Genomic DNA, 12,885 nt, shown 5'->3' with positions numbered 1-12,885 from the left:
TTTTATTATCAAGACTTTTCAGAATTGCTAGAAGGGGCATTACCATTTTAAGAGCTAGAGATTATGTTGATTGGTAAAACAAATATTTAAGAGGTGATAGAACTTGTGTATTTAAAAAGTAATTGGAATAGAAAGTCTATCCAATTTTTAGAGCTCATTGGCTCTGGTGAGGTTGCTTTTAAAACAAAGTATCCCCAGGTAGGGTCCCAGAAGTGAGATCCAGAGAGTGGACAGTGGAAAGAGCACTAATAGTGAATGTGTCCAAATCAACTTTAATATTTCATCATGTTGTTAAGACAAAACAGCCAATGGGTTTCCAGGGTGTTGCTTTATTAACATTTAGCCATCAGCCGTCTACACAGTAGGACTTTAGAATCATGAAGAAGGAATCAGAAATCCTGCAAGATGTGCATACTACTTCAAAAGTACACTTATTCTCTAAAATAAATAAAAGAAAGTGACAAATCATAATAAATGTTAAAAGTGTTCTGTCTTTCTATGTCTGCCTTAAAAGCCCTCTCACACTGGCTTTTTGATCAGGTCCGCCTGTCAGTTTTCCATTGGACGCCTTTCACCACATGTTCGATGAAAACGGATGTGGTCCATTTTCATCCAATTACCGCCGGCTCTGGCCAGGTCTGGAAAAACAAACAGATCAGAGTTCTGTTTCACCGGACCTGATCGTGCTTGATTGGGCAATCTAATGTTAACGGGCACAAGTCCATTTACATCCGATTCCCTATAGACCAACATAGGTCTGGTAAATTCATTTTTTTCTTCCTTCGCAAGATGGAGGAAAGAACTGGACAGAAATGGATGTCACAATGGTTGTGTTAGTTCGTACATGTTTGAAGCTGGTTTTAGCCATGCAAATTTCATTCTAACTATGAAGAGGAACAGACTGAACCAAGAAGAGTAAGGTGATTTATGAAATGTATTAATCTCCAACCAGGGGCGTCCCGAGGCTGGGTGACACCCGGAGCAGTTAACGGGTGTCACCCCGCCAAAACCTCACCGCGCATACGCGATGACGCCATCGCGCACGCGCGGCGATCTTCTGATAACTGCTGGTGGCCATCTTGGTGATGACGCTGTCAGAGAGAGGAGGGGCCAGTCACCCGGCGGGATAAGGTATGCCACCGGGTCCCCTCCTCTCTCCTTATACTGTCGGGCGTTCGGTCCATGACTGAGCGCCTGAATTTTCAGAGGGGGGTGACACCAAAATGACTCAGTAATTTTGGTGTCACCCGGGTCCGGGCCACACCCCCCTTGTGACGCCACTGTCTCCAACCAATATTAGCACTCTTGTTGATGTGCAGTAGATGCATTCTTCCCATTAACATCACCAGTTTTAGTAAAAAAAGGTATGTTAAATCTTGTATTTGTTTTAATTATTACTGTATATGATGATTAGTATTATTTTATTCATAGTACTATTATTAATATAGTATTTATTACATTATTTTCATATAATAAAAGTTTGGGGGTCAATGAACAATCTGAAACTTCATGAAGGGGTTCTACTCCTGTCAGCCAAGAACTGAAAGTTGAGGCGGCATTGGGTACAGGCTCACCAAAACTGGACAACTGAAGAATAGAAAATGTAGCCTGATCTGATGTCATTTAACTTCTGCTGAGGCAAATAGATGATAGACCACAGAGGTGGCTCTGTAATTAGGCAAATTAAGCAGTCGCCTAAGGCCTCGCGCACACAAGGGCCTAGTGGCCGCCTAATTTGCTTGTTGCATTACCTCAGTTTTGAAGTGATAGGGGACATTAGCGCTGCTATGTGCAGGCAGCATTAGGATTCCTGTCACATTCAAGCGTGCATCGCAGCCGCCAAACATCTCATGAGATTAGATTTTTGGCGGCTGTGATGCACACTTGAATGTGACAGGGCTCCTAATGCTGCCTGCGCACAGCAGCATTAAGGACTCCTGTCACCTCCGAAGGGTGCTGTTGGGGGGGCGGATAAATGGTAGCACCGTCCCCCGCTATGGACTCAGACTGTCAGCGGTTTCACCTTACAGGCTGTAATCGGCTGCAGCAATCTGTGTCAGGGGACAGATAGCTGATTACAGCCTGTAAAGAGAAACCTCTGACAGTCGGAGTTTCCTTCCCCGTGCCGCCTACGCCACCTCCCGCGCTGCGCTCCTGCTGTCAGCCGCGATCTGTCTCCTATCCAGGAGCTGGCAGCAATAGCAAGCCTGCTATTGGCTCTTTTAAATTGCAGTAGCTAATAACAGACTGGCTATTGCACCTGCCCACTGCCTGCTGTCAATCAGCAGAGGAGCACCTGATGGAGAACTTTCTCCTTCAGGTCCCTCCTCTGCTGATTGACAGAAGGCAGTGGGCGGGTGCAATAGCCAGTCTGTTATTGGCTATTGCAATTTGAAATATCCAATAGCAGGCTGGCTATTACTCCCAGCCAGGGTGATGTTGAAACAGATTTTTGCTGTTAATATTGAATTTTGATGTAGGGTGCTTTATGTGCTTTTGGAGACATATAGAACACACATATTGATTGGAACATTACAGGGTTCAGTGTGATACTGGCACTTTCCATTTTAAAGCACTTTAAACAGGTGCCGCAGTTCGCAGGAAGGCTGCCGAGGTCCCCAGCAAGCGCGTGACTTCAACAGCCTTCCTGTGAACTGCAGTGCCAATTTACAGTTCCAGCCGCACATCTTCTCCTTCCTGAAACAGTGCCACCCACACCTGCCCACGAGACCCTGCACAGCTGTCCTGAGACCCTGCACGGCCTCCTGAGACTACACACAGACCCCCTGAGACCCTGCACAGTCGAGACCCTGCACAACCTCCTAAGACCTTGCACATTCTCCTGAGACTCGGACAGCCTCCCAAGACCCCGCACAGCTTCCTGTAACCCCACACAGCCTCCTGAGACCCCACACAGCCTTCTGAGATTTCGCACAATCTCCTGAGACCCCACACAGCCTCCTGAGACCCCGCACAGCCTCCTAGAATCCCGCACATCCATCAATTTTCCATTATGGGCATGAGAGGGGCCTCATGTTTAAGTTTCGCCTAAGGCCTCGCAAAGTCAAGAGCCGCCTCTGATAGGCCAGTTACCAGATTTGAATGCAATGGGACACCTTTGTGGTGTAGTAGAACGGGAGACTTGCTGAATTAATGTGCAGCTGACAAAAATTACAGAAATTGAATAAAACACTCATGGCAACATGGACAAGAATTCAAAAGAATGTTTGTGGTATTTGGAATGCCATGCCATGAAGAATTTGGGCTGTTTTGAGCACACAGAGACTCTTCTACCCAGTAGCAATATAGTGTTCCTAATACATTGCTTGGAAAATGAATGTGAACTATTTCTCATTCCACAACATTTGGCTTAGTCACTTATGTGAAAAACCTACCTATTACACACTATAGTGTACACAAGGGTGAAAACACAATTCAAAACCTATAACTCTCCAGATTCTTACCACCCGGCTCCAGTGTGTTCAATAAATTAAGAACATTACAACACTGGTCACGTTCTTATGTTTTCTAACTTCTATCAGCCTGTCTAAACACTTCTCCTGCTAGTTCTTGATCTCAGAATGTTAGAAGGACAACCCTGTGCAGTGGAATATACAGTATTTCTCGTTAGCTCGCGGTGATTGCTCTTCCACTCACAGCTTCATTTCAGGTTGTTCAGTTAGGTTCAGGTAAGTATAAATATACATTTATGGTAGTAAACCCAGTAACTAAAATGCCAAATCTTATTTTTAGTCTTCTGTCCAATCTGATGAACATTTTTTCCTGATTGGTTGCTTATGCTGCCAAGATACAGAACACCATTGTTCTTTCCACTATGTCACCATATGCTAAGCCCAGATGTATTACCTTTTTAAAGAAGAACAGAATACATTTTTGTCTTTTAGAACTGTCTGGATAACATTCCCAGAGATGATATCCCAGGCCTGCGCTTTTATTATTAATGTCAGCTGGACAACATTGTACAAACGTCTGCATCACCAGTAAAGATCACCTACCCTTTTTGCCTGAATCCTTTGAAACAGTTTCATGCTTGACTTTCACGAGTGACATTATCTCAAGTTGCATTAAACCTATGCAATGTTCTCATCTCCTATAATGAAAGAAGACTATTCTGTATATAAAAGAACTAGTCATGAGCAGACCACAATTTCAGTGTTAATAAGATTAATGAGCCCTGATTATACAAAGATTTTACTTTGAAGGACAATATTCACTTTACATACAATATCTAAGAAATGCCATACAGCTCTCTGTAATCACATCAGCTCTCAGGACATTCTTTTATGCAACAAGCTACTGTATGTGCGGAGGTTGTGCATTTGAGCTTGCTCTATGTCTATGTAGTTTATGTGAATGATTTACTATACCTCTCTCTGTCCATCCATTACATTACATTATTTGTAATGTTCCCTTTGTCAGTTCTACTGACTCTGCTTCTTTCTTTTTTTATGTCTGTAACATCTGCTGATGATGCAGTTTATATCAGTGGTTGCTCCAAGGCAGCAGTGTTTTAGTTTTTCTCCTCTTGCAATAATACCACACCTTTTGTCCAAGGGTTATACTTTTTCTTGTTTTACTGTATAAAAGATCAGTAATAAGCTACTTTCTATGCACCACTGCCACAACTGCTACTAAAGCTGCTAATGTGACTGTAACACCACCCTTGGTATGGGGGGTCTAGCTAAAATGTACTGCCTTCTTCATGTTGAATAGAGCTATATTGTGCATTAATAGTGAGCTAAGGGTCTCAGCTTCTCAGAATCATATAGCAACTCAGTACATGCTAGTAATATGCTCGGACTGGAAACCGTCACTGTGACCTTCTGTTTTGATTGTGCACTCATGTATAGGTACTGCAAACACGTACAGAGTGTGGGCATACTTGTAATATACAAAGAAGGCAGCAGGATCATATAACTCTGCGCATGCCCAGACTTAACCCTGGGCTTCAGTTGCCCCCCCTCAAGATTCCCCAAGCTGTGCATCATGCTAATTTTTTTTGTTCTATACATGCCTTTTACTAACATTTCAGGTCAGTGTCATAATGCCACAGGGTCCTCTATCTCTTTGCCTCTCCTCTGGGCTGGGCAGTCCTCAATGTATGACATCAGTGCTGCACCTTTACAAAATGAATGCAGGGCACCCTTGTGATGGTGTGATGAACGAGGACACATGTAGTTATATGAATCAAAAAGAAAAGATGACCCCATCTGACCTCATTGGATGTCCTCATAAAAACAGTGTAAACAGAGCACAGACCTCAAATTCAGAGTTATTTTCTCCTAGGGCCAGGTAGCACCCATGTCTCCATGATAGCAATGGGGAAGCCAACATCATATTTACCGTTGCTCATGAGCCTCAAGCTATAACTAAAATAAATGTCACCGCATTTTTGGTCATCACCAGTAGAGATCACCATCTGAGCCTCTAATCAAGGGCGAGGTGCCCTAAAACATGTAAATGAAAGGACTAATGTCTAGACTGCAAACCTGGTCCCCTTGTAGTATGTACCATTTTGGATGAGATTTTTTTTTTTAGCAGTTTAACCCCTGGCATGCCTCAGAGTCATTTACAGTTTTTTCTATCCCTGCATTCTATCTCTCCTTTTGCAGCTCTTCCAGAATTCATAGTTACTGCATCTGTATTATGAGCTGAGATCTGATAGGAATGGATATACTTGGCTACTTGCTCTGATCAAGTTACTACCATGTAAGAACACTTTAATCTGTACCGATTAAAGGGTGTTTTATCTGCCCAATCTGGTGCACTCTGTTTTGCTATACTCATACACCCAGTTACAGATGCCTTTAGCTATATCTGGAGCTTCAAGGAACAGCAGACTGCCGTGGTACCAGTGAGGCATGTTACTTCTGAAGATTTTACTTACTTTTTACAAGCTCACCCTCTGTTGACCTCAAAGTCACTTACCTGTGCATGTTAACTGTCCCCTACAAAACTATACATTTCCCAAATTATATATAGACTCTCTAAAAGCTACAAGCAATGTGATGAAAAAAGAAAGACAAAAGATTATAAATTCACATATCCAAAACAAAAATCTTAGAAATGGCTGTTACATTTTTGCCAAGTAATCCTGCTTTCTCCTCTCCCTTTGTCTTCTATGTGATAATGTAGACTAGTAATTAAGCGGAAAAGCTGAATATATACTATATCTGCTTCTCTGCCCCCACAGACTGTTTATAGATAAAGAGATCTGAACTATTGTGCTATTATAGTTATTGAAACCCTGTAGTTATAGGATTTTGCAGTTCATATAATGAGACTATATTGGTTGTAAATTTTAAAACATGCATAATCTTTTACATTGCAATTGACCGCCCTATATTTCCAGCTTAATCCATAAAGAGGAACATCACCCTTATATTTAAAATGACAACAAAGGCACCTTTAGAAATGTTTAGTAATGACAATCTACAAACAGATACTTTTTATTGTTTATATACCTTATTTTTCTTTTAAACCTCGTTCTTCTCACAGTTGCCATTTTCAGTAGGGGCAAATTAATCTATCTCCCCTTACTTCCTAGAACTCTGGCAAATGTGACTGGAACATGTAATCATCTGAGGTGGAAAAAATGCCTTTCCCTGAGATCTTTTGAGATCACAGTTTACAAATGAGATTTCCCAGCAATGTATTGGTGATGTAGCCTTCCCAGGATGCATCTCTTAGGCTACATCACTAATGCCCAAGAGGACCAGGAAGTGGAAAAACAATAATTATAAGTAAAAAAAAAATATGTTTGTTTAACTAATGCATGTAAGATGATTTCACATCAGCAGGAAAAGCTGCATGCTGAGGTGATTTTTAGTAAGATGGGGAAAAGGTCCACTTTCAGCAGATACAAAATAGAAAAAAGTACATAGGATGTAATAATGACTAATGTCAAGTCCTTACATTTTCTGATTACTTTTATATATATTGTTTGTATGTAAAATGTTACACAAACTATAAAAGTGGAAAACTATATAAAACTTCTACCAAAATGATATATAAGAAAAGGTCTTTTGCGGCATAGAAATGCAAAATTATTTTATGCGTATTGCACCAAAGGAAATTATTGTTATTAAAGCCCAATTTCAGGCACCATGGTTTTTCTACAGTTTCAACCTCTATTTTCCCTTTTCTCTAAAGTAATTTATTTTGCTCCTTATACCCTGCTTGGATAGTACTCAGTGGCGTAACAACCGTGGGGGCAGCAGGGGCGCGGGCCCCGGGCGAAAAGTGAAGGGGGGGCGCCGGCCGAAAATGGCACTTTCGGCGAAATGCCGAAAGTGACATTTTCCTGCCGTTTTGTCGGCGCGGCCGTGATTCCTTTCATCCCCGCTGGGACACAGAGCAGTGCCCAGCGGGGATGAAAGGAATCAGAGAGAAAATGACAGCCGGCCGAGCGCTGCGGGACGAGTGCTGTGAGCGGCCGGTGTCTTTCCTCCCACACCGCTCGGCCGCCTATCACAGTGCAGCAGAGCGGTGTGGGGGTGGAGACAGCCAGCGCTAATTAATTTAAAAAAATGAAAAAGTTTCTAAAAAAATAAAATATTAAAATTTGAAAAGTTAAAATAAACACATGTGTGTGGGGGGGAGGGGAGGTGCAGGGTACAGTTCCAGTGGTTGTTTATATAATGGGGGGGGGCAAAAAAAATTTCTGCCCCGGGCGCCCAGAACTCTGGTTACGCCACTGATAGTACCCATTGTACTTCTGGGCAAGCAACGATAGTAATGAGGTTTGTGTTACAGATAACTGTTCTAGTGTTGTGTCTCTTTAACTGGCATCAAAGTCTGTGCTTTGTGAATGGCAATTCAGAGATAATGGGTAGAGAAACAGCACTGGAAGTGTTAAAAATAATAAACAATTAACTATTTGGAAAGGCAGGCAGTTGATATCGACCAAACTTTAGCAGCATATGTAACAATGATCACGTTTAATTTAATAGTTTTATGGCTTTCTACCAACTACAGCAGTGACGTGCGGTACCTCTTTCTCCAGGTGAGGCCGTTCGCAGCCCCGCCCCTGTTGGACGAAGCCCCGCCTCCATACCTGTCCCCACGCTAGTGTAAAGGAGGAAGGGAGGAGACAGGGAGGTGCCTTCCTGTCCCTCACTTGCTCCTCAATGCTGAGGTGCCCTGTCCATGACAGGTTACACAGCGGGGAGGCTTTACCTGCTGTGTAACCTGTTAGATGCCGATCTGAATGGAGAAAAAGCTGTCGGCTTCAGACATGAAGCTGACAGCTTTTTCCTCCATAATTCTAGGTGAGGCTCTGCCTCACCTGCCTCCCCTAACTGCACGTCCCTGAACTACAGTACTAACACATCCAAACTACACTGAAAGAAATACTCTTGTCCAGGTGGTTGGCCACCTATATATGTCAACAAACTGAATTTCATTTCTTTCATTAACAACTAGTCAATCTGGCACACACTATTGCATGTACAACAAATATTAGCTAAGCCTGCAAAAACGTTGTGGCAAGTAATAAAGAGAAACGATTCTCAGCCTTAAAAAAGGAACATTAGGTAATAATAATGTTCATTGTTCTTTAATGTTTTGGATAATCCAGTTCTTCTTTGAAAGACATCACTAGATTTATGACTGTCAGAATGGTTAACATGTACTTACTTTATGGCAACCTTTAACTCCCTGACACAAGCTAAAGTGTCTGATTCAGACTATGGAGGCAGATATACATCTTACATAAGTAAGCCTACACAGTTAAATATAAAGGAGGATAGAATAATCAGATTCCTGCATAACTGCAGTCATGACTGATTACATTTACTAATTTACTTAGAAAAAATATTGTATTCTGATAATTTTGTGTAGTTAATTGATGTAATAATAGCATTCAGAAACTTAATGTATTTTACTTCACCTGCCTTTAGATTTTTATCCACATTTACTTGCAGAACAAAATGTCTATAAAAGGTGTCAGTGACAGGGGCTAAGGCAAACTATAAGGGAATAAATGCTATTTATTTTAAAAACTGATGTCAAACTATGCAAACACACTGTCTTCCATATTCCATGAAGTCACATGGTTAACAGACATCAACTAACAGTCCTCAGGTGACAACTGACACAGACCCTGAAATTCATAAAGGGTGTTATGGCACTTTTTAGATTCCCCGGGGACTGGGGTTGAATGGGGCTGGGGGTGCGTAATTGGTTGCCAGGATGCTGGTGGCCCAGTGTGAGGGGAACGCTGTCACATTAATGACAATGTCCTAACACATACAGTACATGCTTCACTCTGGGCACTGGTGTCTCTCTGTATGCCAGCTTAGTTTTAGTCTTAATTACCACCAGTTTTCTAATCTGTAAACTGACGGTAATTATTTTTGAACCTGTCGCAGCCATAGTGACATATTCTTAAAGTGGCGCTATTAAGAACTACCTGAATCTATCACTTTGATCTGCAAAGCTACTGTAACTAGTGACAGGGCTTTTTGAATTTGGTGCAGGAGCATTTAAAGGTCTATACCACCAGAAAAGTGGCACAAATCCATTACTGAATTCCCCCACTGTCTGCTTAGTTGAACTCAATGTAGCTAAATAAGTGGGAATATATTTTATAACTGAACCTACACAAATATAAGTGAAGAGTGAAATTTTCTATATCTGCATAAAACCAATAAGGACTGGTTCTTTTAGAAGAGTTGCTCTAGGGCGAGTAGTATATACAGCGGCATTGAACATATGGACAAGTATTTTGGTGAATAGGCATTAAAAACTCACTGTAACCAAACAATTAGGTTATAACATGACACTACTTTGAACTACACAACAAAGGAGCACAAAACAACTGGGACATTTCAATGGACTATAATGTGATCCTTCATTATCATGAAGCACTGAATTTAATCTGCTACCACAGATCATACACCACATACTTTCAATATGAATTCCTTTTAAGTGAACCTCTTTGGTATACATTTTACCACATCACAACTTCTGTAAGGTATTTCCCAGCATATATATTTTCACAAATTGTAGGCCCAGGTTCATCTCCTCATAAACAACACAATTACATTTAAATAAGTCCCTGTTCACAAAACACTCAAGACAAGGAATCCCATTCATTTCTACGGCCCCTGTTCACACCTGAGTGTTTTGCCACGAGCAGAAAAATGCCTGTCGCTGTAAAAAGTACTTGAGCTACTTTTTGGCAGTTTACACTGTAGTCCCATAGAATTCAATGTGAAACTTTGTGGGACAAAATGCGCGTTTCCAAGCATTTCCCATTGAAGACCAATGGACCAAAAATCGCTTTAATCTGCAAAAAAGTAGCTCATGTATTTTTCCAGCAACAGGCATTTTTCCGCTTGCAACAAAATGCTATGGTGTGAACAGGGGCCAAACGAATGGGATTCCCTGCCTTGAACACATTGTAGCACTCAAGACAAGCAAATGGGATTCCTTGTCTTTATCATTTTGTTGCGCTTAGCTTTGAGTGACAAAACGCCTAGGTGTGAACGGAGCCTTAGAGTTTACATTTTTGAGAAAAGAAAAAGGGAGAGGTGGATACAGTATACAATGTACTTTGTATTTTGTTGTCTATTAGGCGAAAAAAAATAAGGGTCAAAGGGCATAGCAGATGCCAATAACTCATTCCACAACAGAAGAAAGAGATGAACCTGTTAACTGTTTTATAGGTAAGTATAGCACCCATGAGCATACATTTAAGCAGCTTAATTAAATAGGAAAGGGAAGCACACATACATAAATTAATACATAAGATAAACATAACAAGACGTATTAACAAGACGTAAATAAGTTATCTTTTTAATGTTGTTACTGTGTGAAATGGTAAAGATCTAATGTGTTGTGCAAGCAATGAAAGAAGAATATGTGTGAACTGCAGACGGTACATGTGAAAGAAGATGAATTGCTTTATTACTGGCTGTGAAAGCTGGGGAGGTATAGTGATTGATATGGTGAGGATACAGTGATGAGCAATTCTCAGTTCTGGTGATGTTTGCTGCTTGCTATCTCTGGCATTGATGCCCTAACTGAAAGGCCAGAAGATGTGAGAGGTCAAATGTGGATGGACAGAATTGTGTAGCACATAAATAAAGAACTTGGCTCAAGCTGAATGAAGTATGACTCATGCTTTTATGTTGATGTGCGCAGATGGAGTAGGAGCCGAAGGTTGTAAGGGCAAAGTACAGTAAATGCTACAATTTTTTCTGTTATAAAACACCCTTTTGCTATACTGCTGATGTGCAGGAATTGATTAGTGTCTGAATAGTAAGGAGTAAGTTCTACCAATGTACAGCATGCAACAGAGTCTAGTTATTGCCCATGAAGCAATGAAGAGTGGGACAATTTAGTGTTTGGTTGCAACTGTCTGAGCATGGAGTCGATTTCAGAGTTTTCTTTTATGGGAATAGCCCTAATGTTTAATTCAAACTAATTCTGATATTGTCTGTAGCATGGGGATCTTCTGTGAAAGAGCAGTAGCTGACAACTCTTCATCATAGTGTTATACAGTCTTAGGCTGCCAAAGAAAATTCATTTTAAAGTTATTTATCTGGGCAGCAAATATATTTTAACTCAAGGAAAAACACAATATAAACATTATTAGACATTAAAAGTAAACAAAATAGTAAAATGTGACTTTTAGGGCCTGTTCACATGAGATCAGGTCCTGATCCGGTCCTGATCAGGTCCTGATCAGCAGACGTGGAGCTGCTGATGCATTGCATTTTTGGCCGCGTATTGGCCGCGTTTTTGATGCATTTTTTGCTGGAGTGGGGCTGTTAGTATGTTAGCTGCAGCGCAGTGCGTTTTTGATGCGTTTTTTAAGCGGTTTTGATGCGTTTTTGACGCGTTTGCGTATCCTGACCGTTTCCGGACCGTTTCCGGACCTGACAAAATGTGACATGCAGTATTTTTTCTGTCGTAAGCTGAACGGACTGCGCACGTGAGAACTGCAGCCCATAAAACACATAGGGATACATTGGGATGCATTTTGAGTGCAGCAGCGTACGGAGCCGGTCAGCACACAAAACGGACATCGTGTGAACAGGCCCTCAAACAAATCTATATTTTGTGATGTCTTGCACCCAAAAAACGACAGCAATGTTCTAACTTACATTGCTTTGTATATTTTTTTAAATCGGAGTCATGAATTCATCCAAGCCTCTTGCAGGATTTGCCATAGCTCTTATAATTTGGTTGATCACCTTGTACAACTGATCCCATACAACTTAAATCATTTTAGGATCAGGTGACCAAATCAGCACTGTATGGGTTTCAACGACAGACATCTGTTCCAAGTAGATCTATAAGGTCCATATTCTTGTGGTACAAAGTCACATGTCAGAAACATATGAAACTTTTAGTATCCGCATCACCAATTATATGTAGAAAAACATAGCACACTTGGGACTGATTCTTGCAGAACAGTATAAAGTTGGTATGGGAGTTCTAACTAGGGATGCTCTGGTACCGATACTAGTATCGGTATTAGTGCCGAAGCTGGACAATCAGGAAGCCAGGCTGTGAGTCACTACCCACCCCCGATTTCCTGATTGGCCAGAAAGACAACTCCATGCTTCCTCGTCACCTGGTGATGAGGCAGCATGGAGACGGCTTCCCTGCTAATCGGGAAGCCGGGTGGTCAGTCTTTACAGGCTGCCCGGCTTTCCGGCTAATCAGGAAGCCAGGTGGCGAGTCATTACACGCCGCCTGGCTTCCTTAATGGGACTTCTGGTACCGTTATTCTGTATCAGCGAGTACCAGAAAAAAAATATCGGTACTCGATACCGAAAAACCGGTATCAGTGCATCCCTAGTTCTAACACCTTAAAATTAGTAAGTGGTATATTAATTTGTGCTTTGGGAA

This window comes from Nanorana parkeri, unplaced genomic scaffold (assembly GCF_000935625.1).
Source record: "Nanorana parkeri isolate BGI_ZX_2015 unplaced genomic scaffold, ASM93562v1 scaffold1943, whole genome shotgun sequence".
NCBI classification, from domain to species: domain Eukaryota; kingdom Metazoa; phylum Chordata; class Amphibia; order Anura; family Dicroglossidae; genus Nanorana; species Nanorana parkeri.
Note: the sequence above shows the minus strand (reverse complement) of the source record.